Genomic DNA, 9,182 nt, shown 5'->3' on the forward strand with positions numbered 1-9,182 from the left:
CACCACACACCTTGTCCCAGATCCAGAGTTGAAAAATGTGGCGCTGTAAAAATGCCTAGAGGCCATGCCTTTAGGAATTCCCTGGCCGTTCTCTGGCATAGCACTCATCCACAGATTCTATCAACAAACACATTGACATGGACCCAATATACCGGCCAATGCAGCGGACAGTTGGAACTGACAACCGGAAGCGGCAGAGACAAACCACTATAAATGCTGGAGGAAACATCACAGAAGCGCTTCACAAGAGGCTCCCAAGCACTAAGGATGTCACCTAGACAGGGGATGAAACGTCTGCAACAAAAATTCCCAGCTCGGCGAACAGAACCACAACGAGCACCCGAGCTACAAACCTTCTCACAAATTTTGAATTGAGCATAGGAGTTGGGACATCCTGTTGCAATTGTCACACATGCCACACAACACAAGGCGTGGCCCGTCTCTGACTTACCGTCCCTTTGAATATCAGGGGGAAGACACCCCTTTAATTGTAACATTCAGGAAAGATGCCTTACTTCAACAAAAATGTGCTGTGCTCACAGATGTTTGGACAGAGGAAGGGAGTTGCAGTCTGGGGTGAAGCTCAATCTTCATTCAGAGAAAGAGAGGAGCAGCAGTAGCTTCAGAAGCTCAAGGTCCAACTTGCGCATTCAGACAATAGGGGGACTCTTCTGGGTAAAATCTGGGAGTGAAGCAATGTCTCCTCCTTTCCATTCCTTATCCTGGGAGGGAGAGAGAAAGGGGGAAGCACTGTTCACTTGCAACAACGGGAGACAGAGAGTATGAATCCAAGCAGGAAGCAAACTCTGCAAAAGTCAGTTTCAGTCGGCTTCTTCTGGAATATTGTGTGCAATTCTGGTCTCCCTTCTATAGGAAGGATGTTGTGATACTTGAAAGGATTCAGAAAAGATTCACAAGGCTGTTGCCAGAGTAGGAGGGTTTGAACCACAAGGAGAGGCTGAATAGGATGGGGCTGTTTTCCCTCGAGCATCTCAGGCTGAGTGTGTGTTTTTTAAAGAGGTTTATAAAAACTTGAAGGGTGTGGATAGGGTGAATAGGCAAGGTCTTTTCCCTGGGATAGGGGGAGTGCAGAACTAGAGGGCATAGGTTTAGGGCGAGAGGGGAAAAATTTAAAAGGGACCTTGCAGTCAACCATTTTTTGCAGAGGGTGATGCGTGTATGGAATGAGCTGCCAGAGGAAGTGGTGGAGGCATCTGAATGGATATATGAAAAGGAAGGGTTTAGAGGGATATGGACCAAGTGATGGCAAATGGAACTAGACTAATTTTGGATATCCGATTGGCATGGACAAGTTAGATTGAAGGATCTGTTTCTGTGCTTTATGTCTCTGACTGTATGACTGGTGAAAAGCGTTGGCATTCGTCGAAACATTTATGTAACAGAAAATTATAAGAGGGTAAAGATTAGCCTCACATCATTGATCCATGAATCCTGGTGTAGTATGGATGTATTTCCAGTAATAGAGTCAGTATGGCATGGAAGGAGTCCAAAACGATGGCTTCTTTTACAAAAAGTCACACTTAAAACTTACATTTCCAGAAGACTCAGATTTAAGACAACCGTGCGTTAATATAAGACAGATAAGTCTGGGGTATATGTTACATATTTGATGGAATGTTTATAGCTCTCAAAGCCTGATTTGCAGTTGTTGCTGGGCTCGTAATATTGTACAGCAGAATATTGTGTATCTTCAGTAAGAATGTCAATACCGCATGATAGATGTCCATTCAGCAACTTGAGTGGACTCTTCATGGAGTATGCAATCCACCACATTACCCTGCTGTATACATTTACATATAGATCAGCACAAAGATCTTGGGTATTAAGAGAGGAAAGAATGTTCCACAGAAACTAGAATTGTGTGTTTTGATTTTCTATTGTGGACTGACAGCGATGACCTTTGCAACCTCTTTCCACAGGAATATTACAAGAGAAGAATTTGGAGGCAGAAATCTCAGACCAAACATCACATCGAAGTCTGACAGTCGCTTGATTCACCAGGACTTGGATATTGATGGCCTTGAAAACAAAGGGGAGAAGGTCTGTCTGCTTAGTTAGGTTTTAAATGTCAGTGTGACTGGAAACTCAGAGTCTCACATACCCACACACCAGAGTAGTGACTGGAACATGCTTTACAGACTGAATGAGAGTCCTCCAATTACCAGTTCACCAGTAACACCACACCTATGCTGTAAGTGTGAGCGAGTTTCAACTGATTGTTGAACCTGGAGAAATACGAGGACACCTGCACCATGGAGAAATCATGAAAATGCAGGGAGTGTAGGAACGGTTTCCCTTCCCCGCCTGCCCGATATTCATCAGCATTTATATACCGGGCAGCGGCCAATCACCTGCATTCAGCACAGGAAAGGCTTCACTCAGTCGCATCACCTCCTGGTCCACATTGTGGAGAAACTGCTCATCTGCCCTGTATGCTGAAGCAGATGAAGGACATTTTTTTTTATCCTGGATGGAGCATACTGCAGGTATACCTGAAATAGATACATTTGTCTCTGTCCCATTGAGTCTCCAGCACATGGCCAGGCACAATTGGTCTCTGTGTTTATTCTCCACATGAGCCTCCATCCACCCCTCTTCATTGCTCTCCCATCTCCCCTCCATCAGCATAAGGGTATCCCCCACTTTTCGAAAGTTCACTTTACACTACTTCACTTTTACAAAAGACCTACATTAATACCTGTTCTCACAAACCGAAAGAAATCGGAAGAGGATTGTCGCTTTTACAAAGAAAGACATAATATAAATTAATTCATGGTAATTGCTTCTTCGCTTTAGGCCCATTTCAGCTTATGAAAGGAACACTCTACTTTCAAATAGTGGGGGAAAGCTGTATCAATACAGCACAGTCACAGGCTCTTCTCACTTGGTTTAGGCATACACACCCCCTCAAGCCTGTGCTAATTCTTAATCCTTACTTAGACCTGCTATTTATTGCCCATGTGTGGTTTCTGTTCCTCTGTTCACCTCCCCTTCATGTGTCTATCAAGATACACCTTAAACATTGTTAAGATGCCTGCTTCCACTACCTCCACTGGCAGTGCGTTCCAGAAACCCACCACCCCTCTGTGTAAATTCCCCACCCCCACCACTTCTCCCCCAAACAGTCCCCCTTTCACCTTGAACCTGTGCCCTCTTTTAGTTGACTTTTCCACCCTGGAGGGAAAAAACGCCTCTGACTATCACAGAATCCCTCCAGCGTGGAAACAGACCATTCAGCCCCACAAGTCAACACCGGCCCTCCAAAGATTAACACATAGAGACCCGTTCCCTTACCCCTATTATCTACATTTACTCCTGACTAATGCACCAAACTTACACATCCCTGAACATTGGGGCAATTTACATACAGACAATCCAACTTAACCTGCCTCTCCCTGGACACTATGGGTAATTTAGCTTCGCTAATCCACCCTAACCTATACACGTTTGGATTGTAGGAGGAAGCCGGAGCACCCGGAGGAAGCCCACACAGACACGGGAGGTGGGGTGCAGGGACAATGTGCCAACTCCACACAGATAGTTGCCTGAGACTAAAATCGAATGCAGGTCCCTGGCACTGTGAGGCGTCAGTGCGAACCACTGAGCTACCTTGCCACCCCTGTCCAGCCAATCTGTGTGTCTCATCATTTTGTCGAGGTCTCCTCTCAGCCTCTGTTTTTCCAAAGAAAACAATCCAGGTTTATGCCTCCTCTGCTCGTAATGAGAGCCCTCCAGACTAGGCAATGTCCTGGTGAACCTTGTCTGTACCCTCTGCCAGAGCACCCACAACCTTCCAGTAGCACAGTGACCAGAACTGCACACAATATTCCGAATGTGGTCAGAATAAAGAGCTGTAACGTAACTCTTACACTCAAGGAACCGTGCTGTGTGCCTTCTTGACCACCGTGCCCACCTGCATTACCACTTCCACGGATCTATATGCCCAGATCCCTCTGTATGCCAGTGCTCCTATGTGTTCTGCCATTTATCATACAATTCTTATATTTCCTTCATCACTATCGAGGTTCACTTTAACTGTCTTTCTCTCTTCATCTCTTTTTCCCCCCTCCTCACCCCTCCACACATCAGCATATCATAAGACCATAGGAGCAGAAATTAGGCCATTCAGCCCATTGAGTCTGCTTCGCCATTCAATCATGGCTGATACGTTTCTCAACCCCATTCTCCCCGTAACCCTTAACCCCCTTGATACTCAAGAACCTATCTATCTCAGTCTTAAATATACTCAGTAACTTGGCCTCCGCAGCCTTCTGTGGCGGTGAATTCCATAGATTCACCACACTCTGGTTGAAGAAGTTTCTCTCCCCTCTGTTCTAAAGGGTCTTCCCTTGACACGAAAGCTGAGCACTCAGGTTCTAGTCTGTCCTACAAATGGAAACATCTTCCCAACATCCACGCCGTTTATTATTCTGTAGGTTTCAATTAGATCCCCTCTCATCCTTCTGAACTCCATGAAGTATAAACCTAGAGTCCTCTAATGTTCTTCATATGTTAAATTTTTCATTCCTGGACCATTCTTGTGAACCTCCTCTGAACATGTTCCAGGGCCAGTACATCCTTCCTGAGATATGGGGCCCAAATCTACATACAGTACTCTAATTGTGGCCTGACCGGAGCCTCAGAAGTACATCCCTGCTTTTATATTCAAGTCTGATCAAAATAAATGCCTGCATTGCATTTGCCTTCCTAACCACTGACTCAACCTATAAGTTTACCTTGAGAGAATCCTGGAGTAGAATTCCATAGTCTGTCCCCATAATCTTTCTGTTCCTGAGTAGCAGCAGAGATTTACAGATACCTCGATTGTTTTCAGGGATACCAAGGGATCTTGGGAATTGCCAGTATCTCGGGAGGAGGCAGAGAGGAATGTGGTGTGGTCCTGTAAACTCCAGAACTTTCCAAACTCCCTGAGTCAGCAGTAACTCTTTCTGGACCAAGAAACAAAAGGGCCACTGAGAAACTGCTACATCAGAAGACCTCAGAAGCAGAAATGAGGCCATTCAGCTCACTGAGTCTGCTCCACCATTCAATCATTCTTACGTATCAAGGGTTACGGGGAGAATTGGGTTGAGAAACATATCAGCCATGATTGAATAGTGGAGCAGACTCAATGGGCTGAATGGCCTAATTTCTGGTAGTTAGTCATCCCTGGGTAGAAGGACGCAAAACAACAAGTTGTTTCCTGGGACCGATGAGCTAAGTGTTTAATAACCTCATGACAAAAGGACAATTAAGTTTGTCTGTGGAAGGAAGGCACTGACGTAAAGGGGTTTTTTGCAGGAAAGGCTGTATCAAACAAACCACTAACCCTCGAGGATAAGAAGGTAAGCTACAGACCGGAGATCTCCAGAAGTGTGGGGAGATGGTGTTAGAATCTAAAGAAGCATCACACCACAGATTTGAAAGCGAGGAATCTCCACCAGAATGCAACTCCAGAAAGATGCAGCAGCAGTACTTGGAAGAAGAATGCTGCACTGAATCCCTGGATACTTCCAGAGACAAACTGTTGGTGGAAACTCAGTTAAATTCTGCCATCAATTGGGTGATAGCCAAGTTGTGAGTGAGGTTGAACTTGGTTACTTGAGTTTTATTTTTGGTTGCTGCATACAATCAAGTGTAAATCATTGTTTCAGCAGTTAATTGTGTGCAGTTTCTGAGTTAAGAGCCAAATTAAAGCGATTCACCCACAACCACAGTGAGAGGCTGGGATTCATGTTGACTCCATTGCATTCAGCAGTACATCACGTCAATACTCTTATAAAGCGAAGGCTGACAGCACCACCTTTCTCAAACAGAGGAGAGTGTCGCCCAATAATCTATAAAATTAGCATGAAAAGTGGTGTAACCTGCTCTAGTGATAAGAATAAATCCCCAACACTTTAAAATCAACAATCAGCAATTTATTTATCCAACTCTCATGGTGAACAAATGAACAAAACTATTAACAAACTGGATACAGGCCAGGAGCAGATGGGTGGCACTAGTTTAGTTAGGGATCATGGACTGGTTGGTCTGAAGTGTCTGTTTCCAGGCTGCATGACTCCATAGCACGGAATGAATGGGGATCCATCCCAAAGATGATAAAGGTTTCAAGCACCACCTTAGGCAAATGTGTGGACACCCCTCCAGATAACTGAGGGCAGTGGGACACTGAGGGTCAGTAGATCAGTCAGCCAGCCAGTTCTCTCCAGGAGACTTCTCTCTTAAGAAAGGAAGTGGTTTCCTGCCCCATCGGCCAGATTATCCAGTTTGGATTAGGTCCTATATTTCCAACAAAATAGGTAGACAGGGCAGTGTCTATAACAAATATGTTATTAAACTTGGAAGCGTGCTGAAGACATATACAAGGATGTTGCCAGGACTCAAGGGTCTGTGTAAAAGGGAGAGGTTGGACAAGCTAAGATATTTTTATTTAGAGCATTAGAGACTGACAGGGGCCCTTAGAGAAGTGAAGTGATCGTGAGAGGCATGGAGAGGGTGAATGCACTCAGACGTTTACCCCGGGGTTGGGGAAGTGAGAGCTAGAGGGCATCAGTTTAAGGTTAGAGGAAAAAGAATAAAAGGGAATGTGAGGGGCAACTTTTTTTTTAATGCAGACGGTGGTACACATATGGAATGAAATGCCAGCGGAAGTGGTTGAGGTGGGTACATTAACAATATTTATAAGGCATTTGGACAAATAAGTGGATAGGAAAGGTATGGAAGGAAATGGGCCAAGTGCAAGGAAATGGGCTTAGTGTTGATGGACAGTTTGGTTGGCATGGACCATGTTGGGCCGAAGGGCCTGTCTCCTGCTGTGGGACTCTATGATTCATGTCTCTTTGTCGGTCCGACAGTTTTGAGTTTCCAAATGAACATCTTACTAAATCAGGCCGAATAAACTCCAATCTCATTCATCAACTCTGATGCGGAGGTGCTGGTATTGAATTGGGGTGGACAAGGTCAGAAGTCACATGGCACCAGATGAAGTGATGAAGGAGCAGCACTCATAAAAGAGCAATGCTCTTAAAGTTTGTGATTTCAAATAAACTTATTGCACTGTAACATGGTGTTGTGTGACTTCCGACTTCTTCAACTCTGGGTTTGTCTCAAACTTGACGGGATACTTTGTCCAACTCGGCATGTTTTATCAGTATCGCTTGGAGGAATTCTTTTTTTTAAAGATTAGATTCCCAACAGTATGGAAACAGGTCCTTTAGCCCAACAAGTCCACACTGGCCCTCCGCAGAGTAACCCAGCCAGACCCATTCCCCTATTCCTATTCCTCTACATTTACCCCTGACTAATGCACCACACCTACACATCCCAGAACACTATGGGACAATTTAGATGGGCCAATCCATCCTAACCTGTACACCTTTAGACCAGGGGAAGGAAACCGGAGCACTCAGAAGTAACCCATAGAGATGTGGGGGGGACATCGTGAAAGATACACACAGACTGTCATCCCGAGGGTGGAATTGAACCCAGGTCAGCATCGTGAGGCAGTGGTACTAACCACTGAGTCACCATACCACCCCTGAGCCACGTAGGTGGGCTTGGGGGGGTGGGGGCGGGGAGGCGATGGTGAGTCCAGCACAAAACAAAAAAAGCCCACTGCACCCACTGTCAGAATGGGCAAGAGGTTCAGCCTTGGGGGTGACCCACTGCAGCGTCACTGGTGGAATCTGATTGTTGGGTGCACTGGTGCCCCCGCTGGTGCCTCCGCAAGTTGCAGGACAATGTGAACCTCTGCCCGCAGTCGGGGCAGGCAAACGGTCTCTCCCCGGTGTGGACCCATTGATGGGCCAGCAGTTTGGAGGATCGGGTGAACCCCTTTCCACACTCGGGGCAGCTGAATGGCCTTTCCCTGGTGTGGACCCGCCGGTGGGACAACAGGTCAGAGGAATTGCTGAAGGCCTTACCACACTCAGAGCAGGCGAAAGGCCTCTCCCCCGTGTGGATTCTCCGGTGTCTCAGTAGGTCGGAGGAATTGCTGAAGGCCTTCCCGAACTCTGGGCAGCTGAAGGGCCTCTCCCCCGTGTGGACCTGCTGATGGGCCAGCAGGTTGGAGGAATTGCTGAAGGCCTTCCTGCACTCTGGGCAGCTGAAGGGCCTCTCCCCTGTGTGGACCCGCTGGTGCCTCAGCAGGTTGGAGGAGTCGCTGAAGGCCTTCCCGCACTCTGGGCAGCTGAATGGCCTCTCCCCCGTGTGGACTCGCCGGTGCTTCAGCAGGTCGGAGGAATTGCCAAAGGCTTTCCCGCACTCGTGGCAACTGAAAAGCCTCTCTCCTGCATGGATTCGCTGGTGGGTCTGGAGGTTGTCCACACAAGTGAACCCTTTCCCGCACACGGAGCAGTAAAACGTCCTCTCACCAGTCTGTATATGCTGGTGGGCCAGCAGGACACAGGAGCAAGTAAAGCCCTTCACCCGCTTGGGGCAGGAGAACGGCCTCTTCCCAGTGTGATTGCACTGATGAGCCGCCAGGACAGATGGGACATGGAAGCCCTTCCCGCAGTTGCCACACTTCCATGGTTTCTCAACGGGGAGTGTTGCCTCAGGTTTCTCCATGGCCGAAGCTTCAGCTGCACACACACACACACACACACGTGTACAACCCCGCCGTGAATTCTTCTTTCCAGGCAGTAGAGTTATTTCAGGCTCCACACTCAGTGCGCTGCAACAGTAACGTCTTTCAACCAGTCCCCCCGTACTCAAACAGGAAGCAAAAAGAAAGCTTTGCTCCTTCTCACAGAATCATAGTTGAAAATTGTTGCGGTCCTGGTGGATTGAGTGACTGTCAGACATTGACGTGAAAGTGAGGAATGGAGACGCTGGAGAGTCAGATTCAAAAATGCGTTGCTGGAAAAGCGCAGCATGGCAAGCAGCATCAGATAAGCAGGAAAATCAACATTTTGGACTTGAGCCCTTTATCTGTTGACTTTGAAACTTCTGTCTTCAGATAGTCTGTAAGAAAAGATTACAAAAATCATCACTGCCAGTCCGGTTAAGAATGAGACATCAAGGCATTGACACTGACACCAGAGAGAAACTGTACATATAGATGTGGCAAATGTTAGTGGCAAGCCAGAGTGATAAAGATATGTAGCACAGAAACAGACCCTTTGGTCTAATTCATCCGTGCCAACTAGATAACCTGA

This window comes from Chiloscyllium plagiosum, unplaced genomic scaffold (genome assembly GCF_037043375.1).
Source record: "Chiloscyllium plagiosum isolate Xiang-an unplaced genomic scaffold, Cpla_swu_hap1 HiC_scaffold_27, whole genome shotgun sequence".
Lineage (NCBI taxonomy): Eukaryota > Metazoa > Chordata > Chondrichthyes > Orectolobiformes > Hemiscylliidae > Chiloscyllium > Chiloscyllium plagiosum.